General features: G+C 40.2%; 1 long non-coding RNA gene across 1 annotated transcript; it reads left to right on the top strand.

Moving 5' to 3' along the window:
• The first annotated feature begins 6,661 nt into the window (after positions 1 to 6,661).
• Positions 6,662 to 8,288, top strand: LOC146490386 (uncharacterized). The gene is made up of 4 exons (XR_014872780.1): positions 6,662 to 7,075; positions 7,256 to 7,392; positions 7,473 to 7,695; positions 7,786 to 8,288. It is a non-coding gene; the product is annotated as an uncharacterized LOC146490386 (long non-coding RNA).
• Positions 8,289 to 21,203: the final 12,915 nt, after the last annotated feature.

Raw genomic sequence — 21,203 nt, 5'->3', positions numbered from 1 at the left:
ACATATGAGAATCTCCCATTTTTCGAGAAAAGCAGAAGGAACGTATGAGAAAAACATATAAAGAATCTTATAGACAATCTCCTATGTTCAAAGAACAGCAGAAGGAACGTTTAAGAAGAAATTACAGAACTTGTGCTGGATTCAGAGAGAAACATAAAGCTTACATGAGGTCATATGTTATCTAACCTATATAAAGAAAGTGTAGAATTTAGACAGAAAAAAAAACTGTTACATCACTAAACGTTATGGAGAAGAGAGACAATTTCAGCAGCAACACAAGGACAATATGAGAGAACGAATGAGAGTAAAATATTGGAACAGTTTTTCTTTTAGACAGATGCATAACATTAGATGTGCAATGAAAATAAAAAGAAAATATTGTCAGATGCATCGACCAGCTGAAAGTTTACAGTGTCATCCAGATAACAGTTAATGAATGAGGCCATATCTCGTTTCAGATCAAACATTAAGTCAGGCACCATCTTATGTTTGTACTGTTTGTCTAAAAGCTTCTTTTCCTAATCAGGTGAAAATCTGCAAAGAGAAAATTACTCAAAACACCAAACTGTAGCTCAACAGTGTCTAACTGGTAAATTTGTTCATAGTGTGTGATGAAGCATGTAATGATCACTGCAGCTTTCCTGTTGAGAGAAAAAAAGGAGTATATCTGTCACACAGTGTCACAGTTCCCTCAAAAGTGGACGCATGCCAAGGCTTGCTGCTAGTTAACGGTTTAGAACTGCAGGATATTCCAGCTGAAACTGTGTGATCTCAACATTCTGGAGAGACATCTGATTGCCAAATGCATACCTTTTGCTAAGATTATTCCACTTCCAAAGGGCAGACAAAGACTCATACGTGGTAATGTGGTGTGTGTACCATCTGAAGTCCAACAAACAGTTGACTGTTTACCCAGACTCAGAAGCCAATTCACAGATAATGAGGGATAAAGCTGAAAAGACGACTGTGCTACAAAGGCCATCAGCTGTTCCAGACTGTCACCTGGTCTAAAACTCATGAAGCCCTGCGTAAACTCAAACAGATTCACCCACAGTACACAGATGTTGTTATCAGAGATGATGCATTGCTTTGTGATCCAACGTTACCTGATGATGACAGCAGTGATGAAGCCAGCATGGGAAGCGATGATTATGATGAAGCAGATTTAATGGAAATTGACAACTATGAAAAAGATGCCCTTTTGTGCGAAAGTGAGTCTGAAAGTGAACAAGATATTAATATGCAATCCTGTGATGAACAACCAGAGGAACAAAATCCAGATGAACCAGAAAGTGATTTGAACAATGGAGGTTTTGCTCTAGAAAGTTGTCTGCAGCCTGTAGACATTTCAGAAGAGATTCTCTGTTCACTGATAACACATATTGTGTGGCTCCTGCAGAAAGAAACAATCCTGTTAGCTTCTTCAGAACTCCTCATTTGGAAGCCATGGCATTTCCTGTGCAGTTTCCTACTGGTCAGAATACACTGGATGAAAAGAGACTTCTTAAACTCACACCAAGTGCTTACTTCAAGTCAAGGCTTTTCAACATTGATGCAAGATTTGCTAAAGACACAAATTACCTGTTTTTCTCACAGTTTGTCACTGAAATACACTTGGCTAATTCCAGCATGACAATACAGCTAAGGAAAGGTAAAACTATGACCAAAGATGGACAGCAAAATCACATCAGAATGTTACAAAGTAAGACAGAAGTAGAGAAGCTGGTAAGAAATAAAGATGCAATCAGATTTATGCAGCCACTCAGAGGAACTCCAGCTTACTGGCAGAAAACTACCAAAGATTCTATTCAGTATGCTTCGTCAAATAGGAACACCTCAGTTCTTTGTCACTTTCCTCTGCTGCTGAGATGAGATGGCCTGAAGTGATTCAAGCAATAAAGAGACAGCAAGGTGAAGAGGTTGATTTTGAAGCTCTGGACTGGTCAGAAAAGTGTGAAATTCTAAGATCAAATCCAGTAACCACCATGCGAATGTTTGATAAGCGTGTTGAGGCTTTGTTCAGGAGATTTGCTTTTTCTCCTGCACAGCCCCTTGGTGAAATCATTGATTACTTTTACAGAGTTGAGTTCCAGCACAGAGGTAGTCCGCATATACACATGTTGCTGTGGATTCGAGAAAAGGTAGAAGTAGATGTGGACGATGACCAAACGGTCTGTGATTTTGTGGACAGATACATCTCAGCTCAACTCCCTGATCCAGAAAAACAACCTGAACTGCACAAAAAAGTCACTGAACTACAAAAGCACAGCAAAAACCACACAAAAACATGCTTTAAGAGTGTGAACTCTGGTTGTAGATTTGGGTTTCCAAAACCACCAGCCACAAGAACAATGATTGTGAGACAGGATGAGGATTCAGACACTGAAGCTGCAAAAGCCAAACTCAGACCTTTGATGAACCTGCTGAAGGAACCTGAAGCTGCTTCCCTCACCATAGAGCAGATTCTGTCACGATGCAACTTGACAATGAATGAGTATGAACAATGCCTCCAAGACATAAACAAGAAAACAGCTCTTATTCTGAAACGTGACCCAAAGGACTGTTGGATCAACAATTACAACCCTCACCTGCTTGAAGCCTGGAACGCAAATATAGATGTCTCATTAATTTTGAATGCCTATTCATGTATAGAATACCTCTGTAAATATATAACGAAGAAAGAATCTGGCCTCTCTGAATACCTGAAGACAGTTATTGATAACTCTGCAAAGAACACGGTCAATGAATGTGATGAAATGAGAGCTGTGATGCAGGCTTACTCAAAAAAGAGAGAAATCAGCGCACAGGAGTGTGTGACTCGAGTCTGTGGCCTAAAAATGAAAAAATGTTCCCGCAGTGTTGTATTTGTACCAACAGATGATAACCCAGTAAAAATGAGTCGCCCCATGAGCTATCTGGAAACCACAACACATGACAGTTGTAATATTTGGATGACAAGTTTGAGTGATAAATACAAATGCAGACCTGAGACACCAGAATATGAGGAAATGTCGCTGGCTGATTTTGCTGCCCTGTGCAGGTTGGTGAGTGGTACAAATGAAGGAAAAGATGTGCTTCCTCTTCTAAACCAGCTTGGATTTGTACAAAGGCGAAAGAATGATAAACCAGCTATAATCAGATATTACCACTGTTCACAGGAAAAGATCCTGAGCAATATTATGGACGACTGTTGAGACTTTACCTTCCACACAGATCAGAGCAGGAACTGAAACCACAAGGGTTCCAAACCTATCAGTCCTTCTACAACTCAGGTTTTGTGCGACTTCCATGTTCAGAACACAGTGAGTGTGTTAAACGGATTGTGAAAAGAAATAAAGACAAGTATGAGAAGAACTCTGAGGATATTGAGAGTGCACTGGAAGAGTTTGAACAAAATAGGGATGTTGTGATCGATGAATGGTGTAATCTGGCTCCTGAATCTGAAGTTGTGAGGCTGCAATGTGATGAGAATCTTCCTGAGAGACATGATGATGATGAGAACGAACAGGAGAATGTCCCTGACTACAGTCGTCAGTCTGATGCTGTAACAGAGATCAGAGCCGTCAGAGAACAACCTGCAGTAGATCCAGCTGTGGTACGTGTCATGTATCAGAATCTGAACCAGAAGCAGGCCTGCGTGTTCTATGCTATAAGAGACTGGTGTATTCAGCGCGTTTGTGGTTTGAACCCAGATCCATTTTTCTTCTATATCAACGGTGGTGCAGGAACTGGAAAGTCACATCTGATTAAATGTATTCACTCTGAAGCATCAAAGATCCTGAGCAGACTGCCTGCTAATGCAGAAGAAGCTGACATATCAAATCCAACTGTTTTACTGACTTCATTTACTGGGACAGCAGCTTTTTCTATCAATGGCTCTACATTACATTCTCTACTGAAACTACCCAGGAGTCTGAAACCACCCATTCAAGGACTTGGTAACCAACTGGATGAAGTCAGATCTGAGCTGATGAATGCTGAAATTATTGTTATTGATGAGATTTCGATGGTTTCAAAACCCCTTTTTGCTTATGTGGATGCAAGACTGAAACAAATCAAAGGCACTCAGAGACCTTTTGGTGGAATGTCAGTTTTAGCTGTTGGAGATTTTTACCAGCTGCCACCAGTGCGACAGTCTAAACCTCTCTGTGTTTATGATCCAGAACAGATTGACCTATGGCAGGAACATTTTCAGATGATCACTCTAACCGAGATCATGCGTCAGAAAGATGATGTGGCCTTTGCAGAGATGCTTGAACAGATTAGAGTGAAAGAAAAGACAGATGAGCTTTCTCAGTGCGACAAGATTTGTTGTCACAGGCTGTGACTGCACCAGAAGAATGTCCAACTGAGGTCTTACACATTTATGCCACCAACAAGAATGTGGAATCCCATAACACAGATACCCTGAAGAAGCTTCATTCAAACATCATAATCATCACTGCAGACGATTTCCAGAAGGATAAACGTACAGGCAGAATGGCACGAAGAGGCAAACCATTTACAGGTGGGCGAAATGATTTACCCGACACCCTGAATGTTGCTGAAGGAGCTCGAATCATGCTGACCAGAAACTTGGACACACTAAACGGTTTGGTCAAACGGTGCTTTTGGTATACTGATAAAGGTGGTGAGATCTGAAAATGATGGACAAATAATTAAACTGGGGCTCAGAATGGACAACCGGCAGCCTATGAGACACAACCGCAGTTCTAATGCAGCATCTGATGATCTGGTTTACATTGAGAGATCAGAGGAGAGTCTGAAGTTTAAAGGAGCGGTACGCAGACAGTTTCCTGTAAAGCTAGCATTCGCCTGCACAATTCACAAAACTCAGGGTCTTACAACACAGACAGCTGTAGTTTCAATGAAGAACATTTTTGAACCAGGTATGGCTTATGTTGCTCTCAGCAGGGTGACGTCTCTCAGTGGACTCTATTTGCAGGACTTGGATGAGAAAAAGATTTATGCCAATCCCGAGGTAACTGCAGCACTCCAAACCATGAGACAAGCCAGTGTTGAGGAAATGATGCCTCTTCTTCAGGTCAGAGAAACAGCCAGCAGACCTGACACTCTTACACTGATCCATCACAATACAGAGGGTTTGCCATCTCACATCAGTGACATCAAGAGTCATCATGAAATGTGTTTAGCAGATGTTTTGTGTCTCACAGAGTCTCACCTCCAAGGCTCCTTTGTTGCAGATAGTCTTCATTTGGACGGCTACACAATGTTCAAACGCAACAGACATGTGTCCTACACAAACTTTCCTCACATGGCCAGCAGAAGTGGTGGTGGGGTTGTTGTGTATTTGAGGAATCATTTTCAGGTTCAGGTAAAACAGTATCTGCATAATGTCACTGATCTTGAGTTTTTAGTGTTGAAGGTTCAGGCTCCATTCCCTGCGCTCATTGCGGTTGTGTACAGACCCCCTGACTACAGTTTGACACCGTTCATGCAAAACCTGGTAAGTCTTTTAGATTCACTTGAAATAATGGACTGTCACCCAATAATTGTGTGTGGAGATTTTAATGAAAACCAGTTGCAGAGTGGAAGAAAACAGATTCTGGAGCAGTTTCAGTCTAGAGGGTATTCACAGCTGATCACTTCTGCCACTACAGACAAGAACACCCTGCTTGACCTGATTTTTATTTCTCAGCCACAGCAAAGTCTACATTCTGGTGTTCTGAGAACGTATTACAGTTACCACAACCCTGTCTTTTGTGTCCTGTCCTCGAGCCAATCATGAAGTCGTGTGGTGAGTTTTGAAACAATTACAGATCATGTTTGTTACAGAGTTTACTGATTGTAGAGTATGAAAAAGATTTTTCATTAAAAAACTTGTCTTCCCTACTCTGTCTGTAAGAAGACCCTTTCTTATTGCAATGTTATTAATCATTTCACCAAATCATGGCTGTACTTCATGCAGAGCCGGGAGATCTGCTTTCTGTTATCATGCACCTCAGATCTGAAATATGCTGCAAAAAGTATTAAACGGACATAATTTATTTTTTATTCTCATGTTTTAAATGATTAAATCTACTAATGCATTTTTTCATGGATGTTAATTGTCATCTCCTTTTTTGATACTTTTTTTTACTCTGACGTATGTAGCTCAACAAACAAGATCTTCCCCTCCAAGGGCTTTCAAATATGAAATAGTAAATAAATAAATTCCAGATAAATGCAAGTATTTATTATGGGTCACATGAATAAATACGGACAATTATATTTTCTTGATTATAGTAAATTTTGTAGAATCAATGTTTTTGGGATGAATGAGGTTTTGCTTATCATGTTTTACAGGTAAAAATTTTAAAAGTTTTAAACTATCTTTAGGCTACCAGAGATGTCTATAATTATACATTATGTAGAGAAAACATTTTTACAGCTTACAGAATATGTATAAAAACTGATTTAGAAGTACATGGAAAGTTTCTGCATCCATTTTCTGACTTGGCCTTTATCCGGGTGGGTTTGGGTTTGGGTGGATAAAGGCCAAGTCAGAATTCTCTGAGCAGCTGGAAAAAGCTGCTAATAAACAAAGACATCAGAAAGCGGGGGCTTTAGGTGTAGCCCCCGCTTTCTGACGCACTAATTAGATTTAGTAACTGACACCCCATACCAGCATTACATAGACACTTGGGGGCTGAGATGGGTGGGTGGGGGGGGGTGGGTGGTGTTAAAAGCACTTTATGTTTTGTAGATGTATTTTTTTCAGACAGGGCACACACAGTCCTGTTTCCTTTGTGGGAAAACCTTCAAACTTCACCATCCTCAGCTGAAACAACAACATCTTAACACCATCTTCATGAACTGCTGAGCCAAACCTGATCCATCAGTGCTGGACTGCACAGATAACTACATGCCACACAGAGACTGCTGTTTTATGAACTGCCATACCAGTGTGTCTTCAATGGAGAAGATGACACACCCATCACCTGACCTCCTGCCTGATCTGGAGACCATCATCATGCTGCCACACTACACACCTCTGAGACCATCAATGATGACTCATACTGAGGAAACTGTATTTCCTGTCAGAGATGCTCAGTGATCCTCAGAGCAGAGAGAGGTATGATTCTTTATCTTTAATAAAAAATGTCAGTGTTTTTAATTCAATTAATTAATTTAAATCCTGTTTATTGCACAAATAATTTCACATTCAAATGATTATACTTGTTGACACTTTTGAGTTTTAATTCACATTATGGATTACAAATCTATGCTTTTTCTACTCTGTCTCTCTGTGCAGGTACTGCTGTCTTCTGAGTTCTTCAGTGTCCCAACTGAGACATTCAAACCTCACTGCAGAGCTCATGTCTTTCCTCACCATCATGTGAGTGTGAGATTGCTCTGGATTCTGGTTATGTGGCCTGCAGCACCTATAAGGTATTTCAACATTGTTCATTGTATAACTTTAATTATAAGCCTTAACACAAATAAAATGTTCCTTTTTCTGTATTTTTTAGAACAAGCTCGTACAGTGTGCCTGCATTCCAGCTTCTTAGACTCTACGCAAGTGGACAGAGTATCAGTGTTTGGCCACTCTTACAGACACCGACTTCTGTCAACTCACTGCTACTGATCAGGCACCTCACTCCAGGAAGACAGAGGGCTGCAAGCCTGTCATCGTTTCCAGTGTGGCTTTGTATTCTTGGGGTAGCATCAGATTTTTCCCACAAATATTCAAAGGTAACACTTATTTTAAGCTTAGTTACTAAATCAAAAGTCTTCCCTTTTGTTAATTTTATTGTTTAAAAAAAAAAAATTGTTTTCTTTTAGATTTATATGCAGTGATCGGATGTGGTGGAGCTTTGTTAACTGTGTGAAAAACATCTGTTTGTGATGATATTTACAATGAGGCTTTAAGGTGACAGTTTCCATTTAATTTCAATCCTTTTACTAAGCAAAAACATGTTTGCAATTAACATTTTTTTTCAGTTTTGTCTTTTGGATTTATGGTTAACATTCCTCTATGACAGCAATACTAAACTGGTCCAAGTAACCAGCATATCATTGGTCAAAGGCAAAAAGGACCACATGTCACGCTAGCAATGAATTTTTGACTGTGTTTGTGTCACCAGATTTAACAAACAATATCAGACATATGAAACTGAACTCTGGATTAATGTGCAGATGTTTTTTGTGTGTTTTTTTTTTATTGTTGAATAATTATTTTGTAGGACAAACCCAATCTATTTACCCAAACAATGTAACTTGTTTGGGTAAATAGTGGATTAATATATCTAAGTCTATAAGTATAGCAAGCTGAATTCATACAAACACACAGCTCTAAATCTTGAATTGTAGGATGTACAAAAATGATCATGTGATTATTATGGACATTTAAATAACTATATCTATTGAACCATTACACGTATTCTTTACAGAGATTACACGATCTCAAAATGTGAAAAAAGAAAGTGTTTAAGAGAATAAATAATGTGTGTTTGTATGAATCCTGCCTTAGTATGGGGTGTCAGTAACTACATTAGTATAGAGTAGGTCTAACAGTGGTTTTCCACATCTGCTCTAATATGTATAGATAATGGGTCAGGCATATAAAGTCATTTTGAAAAGTTCATAAAGGTCATTTATATGTGTTCCTCTTTATCATTTTATATCAGGTCACACAGCTGACTTGAGTTTTGATCAGAGTAGAACCATAACATTCATGCTAATGGTTCTACTGTTTACAGTTACTTTATGATGGATTTCACCCTGGTCACAGCACTATGTGAAAAGCTGTTAGAGGTAAAGTTAACCCAATTAATACCTCATCATAAGTCACTCTCTAACGCAAAGAAGTGATTATTTTTCAGTGTAATTTATTGCACAACAATGTTCTTTATTTGATTCCTGTTTCTTTAAATATGCACATCGATTGTTCAGCTGTGTGACTCTCCACACCTCAAATATATCACAATGTGGACTTCATTTCGGTACAGATTTATCATCAAATCAGGAAACTGTAAACTAATTGAAAAAATGAAGCTTATGAAAGTTTTAATGTGGCATTGGAACATGTTGTTTATCCTTGCCAAATGGTATTTACACAAAACTCCAGCAAATCAGAGGATGTATTTTGTCCTTCACTTGCTGTTTATATATGTGTATATTTTTGCAGTTAATAGCCTATCATGTGTCTGCGCATCTTAGGGCCATAAACATAAACATGGCAAACAAGGATATGTTCACTATTCCAACAGATGTTTCAATTGTTTGTATAGATGTTAGATTCATTTGATTTGCATTTTCTATTAATATTATTCTGTTTGTCCCAAATGGGATTTTTATTTCTGTATGCCATTATTGTAATCATTGCAAACAACTGAGTAAATATTTTGTATCATATGTTTCTAAAAATATTTGAATGTTCTACTTTTCTACTACTGGTTTTCTACTTTCTAAACTTTCTGCCACTCTTTGGCATTTCAATAACATTATTTTTGGGTGTTTTTTTATCTCTGACCGCAGCATCTTGTGCATCTTGTATTACCTAAATGTTGTTTGTGTGGGTTTTGTTTTTGTTTTTGTTTTGTTTTTTTTTTGCCATTTTTAGATTTCACCAGCTGTGTAAACTCTGCAATTTTACCTTGGTTTTGTTCCACATCAGTTTATCTGCTGGGTGATTTTCTTCCTTTTCTAATGTTTCTGGTAATTTTTCACAGTTAAACAAGTAACTTTGAGGTTACTTCAGCCTTTTCGGTTGTTATCTGTTGACAGTTTTGCCTAATTATTACATTTCTGCAAAAGTATAGCAGTTCTGATAAGTTGTAATATTTCTGCCAAGTTTTTAATTTTCTACTAATTATATTATTTCTGCTAGGTTACACTACTTTTGTTTGTTATGTTATGTTATGTTAAGTTATGTTATTCTAAATTATTACATTTCTGCTAAGTTGTGGCTTCTGGTAAACTACAACATTTCTGCTGAATTGTTATGTTTATTAGTTATTGCATTTCTGCTAAGTTATTACATTTTTGTTAACTTGATGTTGTCCTGCAAATTTATTAAAATTTCAACAACTTTTTAAACACTGACTTTGATTTCTTCAGCTTCTTCAGCTATTTTCAACTATTTTCAGCAGACAGCTTCAGCTATACAGCATCCACACTGCATTTTCGCAGGAAATGCAAATTTTTCTAGTTATGTTTGGTTTAGTTAGGTTTGGTGTATTTTACCCCTTTTTCTGTTTTTGTGGGCTGATCAGCCACTATTTAAGTTTCCCCTTTGTCTTGTTAAGTTAGGTCAGTTTGTTTGAGTTATCAGTACTTTGAGTAGAGTTTTGTTATTTTGACCTCTTTTATGGGCCCAAGATTTTGATTCTTTTGTCATGATTTAACTAATTATGTTTTTTTTTTGGGTTAAATAAAAAATCATTTTTTTGGACGTTGACCTGTGCCTAATTTTTCCTTCACTGCTCGGTCCCTCACATCACATCACAGAAGAAAGACGAGTCCTGTATCGATATTTGACATCAAAATCAATACAGGACTCGTCTTTCTTCTGTGATTTCAAATATCAATGCCAGAATGTGTGCCGATGTATGTGCATTAATGTGTGCATGTATAGAGTCCTGAGGTTGGCTGGTAGGGTGGACCGCTACGCATAATCACAAGTGTGTGCAAACATTACCATGTTTGGATTTCTTGGAATTTGGTTTCTTTGGGGATTTCTTCAAGTTTTTGTAATGCGACAGGTTAAAAAATTAACATTCAGCTTACCCTCTGAAATGTCAGTGTGCATCTCAGATGTGTTGTTGTCATCAGGGATGATGTGACGTACCAGCCAATCCATCACCGCACCCAGCTGCAAAACTCTGACGCAATCTGCTGTGGTGGCATTAAAGTCCTGCCAGTTTACAGCGGCTGATTTGGTCCCTAAAATCCAGAGAGTAATTATTCATGGTAAGGAATTCATGTGGACTCTAAGCGTGTGGGCAGGCAAGGACATTTAAACAGTGAGGCTGATGACCTACCATTTCTTCGTGTGACTGCTTCTGGTCTAAAAGGGACTCCAATACCAAAAATCGATGAATTTGACACATAGAAATGCTGGATGATCAGGCGATGTGTCAAACACAATGTTGTCTGGCTTAATGTCTCGATGGTAGACACCCTTGGATTGCATTTCAGTGGCTGCATGTACCAGCTGTCTCATTATGACCAGACAGACAAATGAAAAATACGTTTCAAATAATCAGATTTACATTATCCATTAAGTTTGCCATATATGTTATCTTGCCACTCGCTGACCTTAACCTCCCTCTCGTGCACAAAGGTTCTTCTGTTTGCCAGGTAGGCTTCCAAGTCTATGTTTTTTTGGCCTTTCAAAGACCATAATGAGTTCGTCTTCCAAGTCATAAAAGTCGTTTTAAGCGGGCGTCACATTGCTGCTCGTAGCCTCTGGTCCTGCCCACCACTTTTATTAGCAATGCCACCTTCTTGGGAATCTCGGTCATTTTACCATTAAGAAGCTTGAGAAAGAGAACATCAAGGTCAGTGTTCAAATATTAGGCTGTTTGAGGTACACGTAGGGGGAAAAAAAACAGAAAAAGACAAACATTTCTTACCACTGGTAGGTAGCTGACTAAAAACTGAGCAACATGCTTAATCACCACCTGCATTACAGAGAAAATGTGTTTTAGAAAAAAGAGAACAGGAGGAACTAGAAGAATTGTAAAGTGCACACATAAGAAGCCATACTGGGAAATTGTCTTCTCTGCGTTTTCCAAAGAAGACAGTCCCAAAGCCTCCTTCACCCAGCTTATCCTGCTCTTCGTATTTTTCTTCAAAGTCCTCTACAGAGAGACAAAACAAATTGAATTTAACAGGTAAAGGACTTTACTCACCTAGATATTTACGCACACCCACAGCACGTGGTGTGGTAAAGGTCGGCCAAGATTTTGACCACATGTCAGAAACTGGATCAAAATTGGACTAAACTCACTTGAACTCTGACTTTGTCTGCACTTAGAACTATCACAAGACATTAAAACAAAACATCGGGCATTGATGACATCACAGGAATCTAACATTCTAATCTATGCAAACTGTCTCCATGGCTACATAATATCAAATTAAATCATAGCAAAGGAGTAAAAAGCAGGATCAGTCTTAGGGTGTATGTTACATGTTTGCCAGTTTGGATGAGTGAGTGCAATACTTCATCGGCCTGTGTTGTAGCAACCTGTTGAACCTGCTGAGAAACTTTTCTTTGTCCACTCTGCCCCAAACTTCACATGCTCCATAAAAGTCGAGGCCTAGAGACCTCTGCATAGTTATTAGCATTAGGTTATCAGTATCATCTGATATATATGACATTTACAGTACATTACTCACACATGACATAGGAGGAATAAATATGAACTTTTTGACATAAATTTGATCATATGAAATTGGATTTTTTTTAAATATGAAACTTTTTCCTTCCGTCATACTTCAGAAATATAATATATTAAGTTTTGAACATTTTAAAACATTTAAGTTTGCTCGTTGTATTTATAAGATCCTACATGGACGTGCTCCACAATCATTGGTCAGTCATGTTAAAATCCATTATCAGTGGAAAACAAACCTGATCCTCTACTAGAGGCGATTGTGCAATACCTTTTAGACATAACACTCAGCAAACAGTTATTATCAGTTAAAGTCAGTGAGATTTGGAGTGATACATGGCACATGACGGAATAAGCAAAACATGTAAACTAGAGGAGGAGACGGGAGAAAAAGACATTACTAAAATACATGAAGGGCCAGGGCTGGGGCAGCCAACCAGTCACAGACAAACAGCCACATTTTTTACTGTGTCACCGCAAAGAGCCACATCATACACCTGGGCACACATGAACATCACCCATCCCTTCCTCTGTCCTGCGTTCAGTTTGGGGTATCAAACTCAGGACCCTAACCCCATCAGGCCGGGTCTTTGTGTGGAGTCTGCATGTCTCTCCAGCTTCCTCCCACAGTCTAAAGACATGCAGTCAGTGGGGGTCTTCTCGCCCCGTTCACATTCACACAGAGATGCATTGAAGATCACCTTGTGGTTAGTGCCTTCTATTCGATGTACAGACTGAATAATAACACCTTCTAATTAGTTCTGTCTCCTATTGGTGCTCTTCTACGAGTAATCAGTGATTGATGGCTTACTAAGCTTAACTTTTTTCACAACATTGATAACAAACACACACAAAACAACAACAACATATATTATCTAAAAGAAACTTGATTGGACCACAGTTTGGATGTTCATCCTACATGTTTATTGAGATTGTCTAATGTCTGCGACGTTATCTTCTCCCACGTCTGCGGACACCCGAGGCCTTGTGGGCTCTCCTGCGTCTGCGAACGGGGCGAGAAGACCTCGCACGTTTGCGTCTATACCTGCGTTGTGGCATCGTCCAAAACGGCGGTACCTGCTCCACGTCACGGGTTCTATTTATGGACTCACTTGGCAACTTTAGTGATGTCACTGCTGATGTTGTGCCTCTACATAAACAGCATAATAATTTTATATTTTGTCAGCACTTCCTAGCAGTATGTAACTACACAATAAATGTCAGGGTTTGCGTGTTGAGATATGAATGGAGGACCCAAGATGCAGGCACTGCTGATGTGAGTGAGCTTTATTTATGGAGAGTGACATACAAACAAAGGCGAGGGAGGCGAGAAACAAAACTAGGAAAACCTAAACTGGGAAAGCTGAGAACCAGATAAGAAACCTGGACACGAGGGAATGGAGTTAAAACACGAAGGATGACAAGCAGGAAAAACAGCATGGAGGAACACAGACGGACCAGTAACGCACACAAGAGGACGAATGCTATAAATTAGTGATGGCCCGCTTGAAGCTGACGTTCCGGCGCGTGTGTCAAAAACACCAACACACCGCTTCAGAAGCACTCTGCCGATGCTCGATTTGTTTGGCCACAGTCACGTGATCAGTGACGTCCAATTGTGAATTGTGAATTCCACTCTGCAGAGTGGGCAATCATAATGAAGCAGTTCAGTTTTTTTGTAGATTCAAGCTGCTCTTCATATTTTTGACCACCAGATGTCACCACAGAGGACTGTGTTAAAAAGCTTCCAGTAATGAATCGTTTTTCAACACAAGCTTCAGAAAGCTTTGTTTGGCCATCACTACTATAAATACACACAGAGGGAAACGAGGAAACTGCACACAGGAGAGGGACACAGCTGAGCCTAATGAATCTGACGAGATGGGTCATTCATGTACTGTACATGATGCGGGTAGATGCTGTACGTTTATGGGCTGCAGGAGAGACACAGATTTGTGCAGCTGAGGTTGTTTGGGGTGCCTGCGTGTTCGCCTGCTGGGCCTGAGCGAGCCTCTCCACATCTGTGGCCCGGCGGTCTCTTCTCTTGCTGAGGATCTTAACGTAGTTTGCTGGGACGAGCCGGTGGTCTCACCGTCCACGCTGGCCAGGAGCCAGCCACGCACACGGGGCTGTAGCTCTAAACACGAGGGAGATAGTTGTAAACATGGGGCACGCTCACACAAAAGAAGAGCCCTCATCTGTTATTTCTAAGATAAGGACAACAAAAATAGAAGGTTTTGGGTCAAAGCACTCAGAATCAAATGTCCCGCAGCCAGTAAAAAGCTCATCACCTTTAGGAGCGAGGTTGAGCATCTCTCCAGCTTGCATAGAAAGCTCCTCCTGAGAAGCAGCTGTAAAGTCATATTCTCCTCTGGCCACCACGTGGTTGTCCTCCTCGCTCGCCCAGTTAGTGTCTAAACCAAGCAAGGAAACTGAATGAAAGACATTCATCATTTTAACTGGTCTTAACCAAAAACAAGTCCTTCTGCTTTTCCTTACACTTGTAAAGTAACTAATGGCATATGGAGCTATGGTACCCAATTTATTTGCCACTGAGTTACACAAAGGCACATATGATGTCATACAAGCAGACTCATCTTTACACGTGTACTGCAGCCCTGAACATTACCAGCTTCAGATTCTATTAACAAACTTTGCAACAGCAGCCTTAATTACTTTTAACTCAAAACAATTAGCACCTGCAGCCACTGTCCTGTGTTGAGTACACCTCTCAAAACAACTAAATGTACTCATATGAATATGTGAGTGCTTGCTGTTCCATCTCTTCAGCCTGCTGCACAAACCTGCTGGGGGGACGTCCTCAAGGTGAGGTGTGTGTCTGTATCCTCCCAGGCTGTAGCCGCCACCGTAGCTGTAGCTGTAAGGCCTGTAGCCACCACAGATGGAGCTCCCATAGGGGCTGTAAGAGGGGAGAAGGAGCTGTTGGATGGACAGTAGGACTGCTGGACCTTATGAGGGGGCACAAGGGGCGCCATCCTGGGCAGGACAGAAGGGCTAGCAGGGGTAGAGGAGCCTGTAGCTAATCCTAAATCTGTAGATCTGTTTGGTGACAACATAAAGATAGAATATCAGTAAAATCCACCCATAATTCATTGCAACATTAATTGAGCAAAGCATTAGTTCAGAAACGTCATGGAGTCAAGCTAAACCACAAACTGAATGAACAGCTCATAGAGTGGCTCTCTTCCACAGCGTGTCCTTTGTCCTTTCTCCCTCCCCTCAACCCCAACCAGTCCTCAGAGGCTGCCCCTCCCTATACCTGCTTCTACTGGAAGTTTCTTCCAGTTAAAATGGTGTTTTTCCTTCCCACAGTCACCAAGTGCTCGCTCAAAAGGGCTTGTTTTGATCATTTTGTTTTCTCTGTATTACAATAGGGCCTCCACCTTGCAGTATAAAGTGTCTTGAGGTGACTGTTGTTGTGATTAACGCTATATAAATAAACTGAAATTGAATTGAGTCAACTCTTCCTCCTGCCTCATCTCCAGCTCTGCTACTCTTCATCTGTACAGACTGTGGAAACACACAATAAATTCACCATCAACCAGCAGCTAGCGGCAACTTTTAGCATGGGATGTTTTCTCACATGAGCTGACGTTATGAACCAGTCAACACACCTTAAATATCCTTAAATATCATTATCACAGCTCTGATTGTTCAGCTTCTCCAATCTGATGACCATATTCTCTTAACCTTAAAAAGATATGTTGATATGTCCAAAAAAGATAAAGATGTGTCAGATTTAATTCCATTTCCTCACTTAAAGTGGAAAAAAGTGTCAGGGTGGGGGGACTGATTGAACTGTGATTGTGGAATTTGCCTCACACAGGTGCGTTCACTGTTGCTTGTTTGAGAATACTGCTGTATATATACAAATGCTGACTGCATAAACAAACTGTTGTACATATATTTTTAGAATTATCTGAATATATTAAGAAAAAGACAATAAAAAACAATGACTTGCAGCATCAAGCGGAGGACTTTAATCTTCTCTTGTTTACGAGTTTGGGGACAGGTGAGCAGAGGACTGACAGATGAAAAACACGAGCTTTCTCTAAGGGTGTTGCCTCTCCCTTAAAGACAGGCTGAGGAGTTCAGTTACTCAAAAGGGGCTCAGAGTAGAGCTGCTATTCCTACACGTTGAAGAGAGGCTGATGAGAAAAGGAGAAAGAGGCCCAGGGCAGACCTAGGACACTCTGGAGAGGCTATATCTCTCAGCTGGCCTGAGGATGTCTTGGTGTTATCCCAGAAGAAGTGGAGGAGGTGGCTGGGGAGAGGGAGATGTGGGCTTCTCTGCTTAGGCTGCTGCCCGGGTAAACCAGTCCTTGATAAGCAGAAGAAAATGGATGGATAACAATAATAAGCAGAAGAAGCTAAAAGACACAAATTTAAAATAAAACATTGTTAGTTATGAATTGAAATATATAATTATTCAGCTATATAATAACTCAGCTTATAAATATATATGTAGGCATTTTTTTGAAGTAAATTATCGGGCAAAAGAACTGAGTTTGTTGGCAAACAGCAGCTACATTTTCTTCTGAACTGACAGTTAGCAAGTACAGAACAAACAGAAATGCAATGAAAATATTTCTGCGGCTTTTATTAATTTCACTTATTAACCAGAACTGCACAAAACAAACAAAAAGGCTCAATTAACAGAAGAGAGAAGAAATCTAGCAGACACACTGACTAGGACACGGCCTCAGAGGACCAAACTAGCAGTCAGCCACTTGTACGGCTGTGCAGATAAATAATTAGTTGCTTTTTTATTCCTGGGACTTCTGATCCTCTCCAAATACACAGGGAAGTACCTGATGCAGCTAGTTTTGGGTACTACCATCACCAAGCATTTAAAAAATCTATTAGAGGATAATAAAGTGTTTTCACCAACCAGAAGAAAAACATATTTTAGCGTATAAAATAGCAGTCTCTTCCAAACAAGTCCTTTAGCATGCTGATGTTAAAAAAGATCATGTAGAGTAAGACAGGCATAGAGAACAGCACTGACTGGGAGAGGCTTTGAACAGATGACATACTCAGATCAATTCAACATATAAGACTTTAACAATGCACAAGCATCTATCAAAAACCTATTTAATCTATCATCTGTGATATTATTATATACAATTATAATGTATTGTTCATCTCCCTTAAATAAACAGGCAGCCTTAAGGTATGAAATATTCATTTGTCTACTGTTTCAGTGGCTGATAGTGCCTCACAGGCCTCAATGTGAGTTTGAAGCCATTATAATGTTCAAGTTGTTTAACGATAAACAGATTTTGAATGAAAGCCACGGAACTTCGGTAGCACAAAAAAGTCTATATTCTTTGTGTCCATATGGATCAGTCATATTACCATTATTTCCCCCTAAGGTTGCCAAAAGCACCAAGTTAATACTTGAAAAAACTGCAGCAATACACCAAAATAGAATCAATATTCTGTTTACTTGGTGACAACGCTGCTTTTAGCCTTCAATCAGAAAGCTTGAGTTGGCTAGTTAAGCATCGGGCTAACGTTTAAAGCTTTCACTTTGGGGAAGTAACTCGCATTACTGCTACTGCTGTGTAATCTTGGTTAAATTCACAGCATATTCCAGAAATTACCCTGCAATAACTAACTGTTAGAATAGCGGCACCGTATTGCATCACACTGAGGGCATTTCAATCATTTATCCCGCGAGTTTGCTAGCTAGCAAAATAATAAAAACGATTTTAAAAAATTAGCATGTGTAACGTACACACTGGAGAAAATGATTTACTAGGACTTACGCAAACTCCTCCACAGTGAAAACGTACAAATCCTTCTTGCAGACTCCTTCTTGTATTTTTCGTTTTCCAGCAAACACTCATTAAAACGGCCTCCAGGCACGTTAGTGCGCTCACCCCCGACTGTTCGGGGAGGGGGGGGTCACACATTGAAACAGACTGACGTGCAGAGGTACAAGGCAGCACAGGCAGAGAAATGTTGCTTTTAGACTTTGCCATTTTATTTCTCTATCTGATAAGAAAACTATTCAATCAGATAGTTATTTGTGGTGAATGAAATACAGTTTCAAGACGTTTTAAGCACAAAATCCGAAATAGAAGCACTACAATATATCCAAGATTTTCTCGTAATTGTCAGTTTCGTAATTTCAAAATTCTCCAAAACTAACATTTTCTTTGATTGGCTCATATTAAATTGCCTACGGTCAAATTTGGTGTGAACAATATTACACAAACAAACATGTGTGTGTGCACCTGCGCATACATTAGAATCACTTTGATCCCTTGTGACGCGGTAGCTTTGCTTCGATCCCAAAACCCATAATACGAGCGCTCACCCATTATACTTTATGGCATAACGGACGTTGACCTGACACCAACCCAAACCCTTTCCAGATGTTTTCAGAGCATTTTACAAAAGAAACCAAAACAAGTTCAGTTTTGTTTCTAACCAATTCACAGAGCAAACAGACAGATCGTGGCTATTAAAGTCAACAAGAGCGACCCTGAAATTCTGCAACAGGCAAAACTGACCAAAGAACAATTTCAATACGAGACAGATTATCAATCCAAGGAAACTGGATATATAAAACCTAAGCGTTTCAATGACCTCGAACAACTACTGAAGGTTAGGCGAGCACCTGAAAATGGTCAACCATTATTTGTTAGTCTAATCAAACAGATGTTGGCCATGTTTCTGAGGTCGGTTTTCTCCTTTTTTATGTTGTTCTTTCAGTTTTTCTCCTGAGATGAGGTTTGAAGTGTCTGTGGTGCAGCTGATCTGGTCTGTCTCGAGACAGTCCAGGCTGCACTCACCTGCAACAGGTGGAGACTCACCAGAACATTCAGACCTCACAAATTTTGTCTTTCTCAACTCTTCTATAAAGGATTTCTCTCAGGAGGGGAAGGCAGTGAGGCCTGGAGGAGGTCCACCCCATCACGAGGGCTGGCTAGGCTTTCGCAGCCTCTGTGAGTGTATGTGTCTGCACGACCGTGTTTATTGTTTTATATATTTCAAAAAGACGCATGTCCTCACATCTGCAGTTTCTTTGGTGGATCTGGTCTCGTCTGTCTTGAGACAGTCCAGGTTGCATCTTTCTGTAACAGGTGGAGACTCACCAGGACATTATTAACTCTGAATGTGTGTGCAGTGTGCGCAAAAGTTTCCATGTTCGGATTTCTTTGGGGGAGTTTATCTCTGGATGTGTGTAAATGTATGTGCATTCATATGTGCCTGCATCTGATCTGAGGTTGGTTGGTAGGGTGGACCTCTGTGCATAATCACAAGTGTGTGAAAACATTTCCATATTTGGATTCTTTGGAATTTGGTTTCTTTGGGGGAGTTTTTCTCTGAATGTGTGCAGATGTATGTGCATTTATGTGTGCATGCGTGGAGTTCTGACGTTGGCTGCTAGGATGGACCTCTGTGCATAATCACATGTGTGTGCAAGCATTTCCATCTTTGGATTTCTTTGGGGCTGTCCATTAATGTAAAGAGCAGTGAGGCGGCCCGCTCCCGGTTTTTCCTGCTTTCTTTCCCGCACCTGGAGGGCGTCGCAACCTCCTCATGAGGGCTGGCTAGTTTTTGGGAGTGTGTGTATGTGTCTGTACAACTGTGCTTATTGTTTTGTGTATTCCAAACTAACAGGATTATGACATCACATATATTTAGACTCTTACCACCAATTTGATCCTTTGATCCTTGAATCCATAAATAGGGGTGAGAAGCGATGACTTTTAGTCCATTAATCACAGCATTTATGTTTGCAGAATTGAAACGTTCGCCAGAGAAGTATTTTGAAACATCTGGATCCTTTTCAGAGTAACTGTTTACAGATTCCAACATGTCTCAGAGAAAACAACCCTACAGATTTTTAAGGTAAGTTTTCTTTCTTTTTTCTGTTGATCACTAAAAGAAAAAGGACTCACACAGGCTCACCTCTACACAGCTGCCGTCTCCTCTAACCCTGCATGTTTCTAAGGCAAGTTTTCTCCTTGTTTATGTTGTTCTTTTAGTTTTTGTCCTGAGATGAGGTTTGAAGTGTCTGTGGTGCACCTGGTCTGGTCTGTCTTGAGACAGTCCAGGCAGCACCCACCTGTAACAGGTGGAGACTCACCAGGACATTCAGATCTCACAAGTTTTGTGTTTCTCAACTCTTCTGTTGAGGGTTTCTCTGAGAAGAGGAGTGCAGTGAGGCCTGGTGGAGGTCCACCGATATAAAGGGTGGCCATGTGTGTGTATCTGTTAATGTCTGGATGTGTGCAGACTTATGTGCCTTAGTTTGTGTATGCGTGGAGATCTGAGGTTGGCTGGTAGGGTGGACCTCTGCACATAGTGACAACTGTGTGCAAACATTTCCATGTTTGGATTTCTAGGAATTTGGTTTCTTTGGGGGACTTTATCAGCTGCTCAGTGCGTGTCAGAGTATGACAACTGCTTTATGCGTTTGAGAGTATGACAGCTGCTCAGTGCGTGTGAGAGTATGACAGCTGCTCACTGCGTTTGAGAGTATGACAACTGCTTAGTGCGTGTGAGAGTATGACAACTGCTCAGTGCGTGTCAGAGTATGTCAACTGCTCAGTGCGTGTCAGAGTATGTCAACTGCTCAGTGCGTGTCAGAGTACATTGTGGCCATTTTTGTTGAATGTTTATAAAACAGCCCAGAATTTTAGTGAGAAGTTGCATGCACATGAGTCCACAGACAGCTTATTTTGAGGCAAAAAAGCAGCTTTAGTGGAATTTTGGTAACAGAGCAAAGATAACAGCTGCATTTATAGACAAGGCTCTTAACTGGTCAGTTTTAAAGTCTGATGATGCTTCAGCATTACGAGCTTACACATTCTTTCTAAG

This window comes from Neolamprologus multifasciatus, unplaced genomic scaffold (assembly GCF_963576455.1).
Source record: "Neolamprologus multifasciatus unplaced genomic scaffold, fNeoMul1.2 chr13_unloc_8, whole genome shotgun sequence".
NCBI classification, from domain to species: domain Eukaryota; kingdom Metazoa; phylum Chordata; class Actinopteri; order Cichliformes; family Cichlidae; genus Neolamprologus; species Neolamprologus multifasciatus.
Note: the sequence above shows the minus strand (reverse complement) of the source record. Positions and strands in the feature narration are given on the sequence as shown.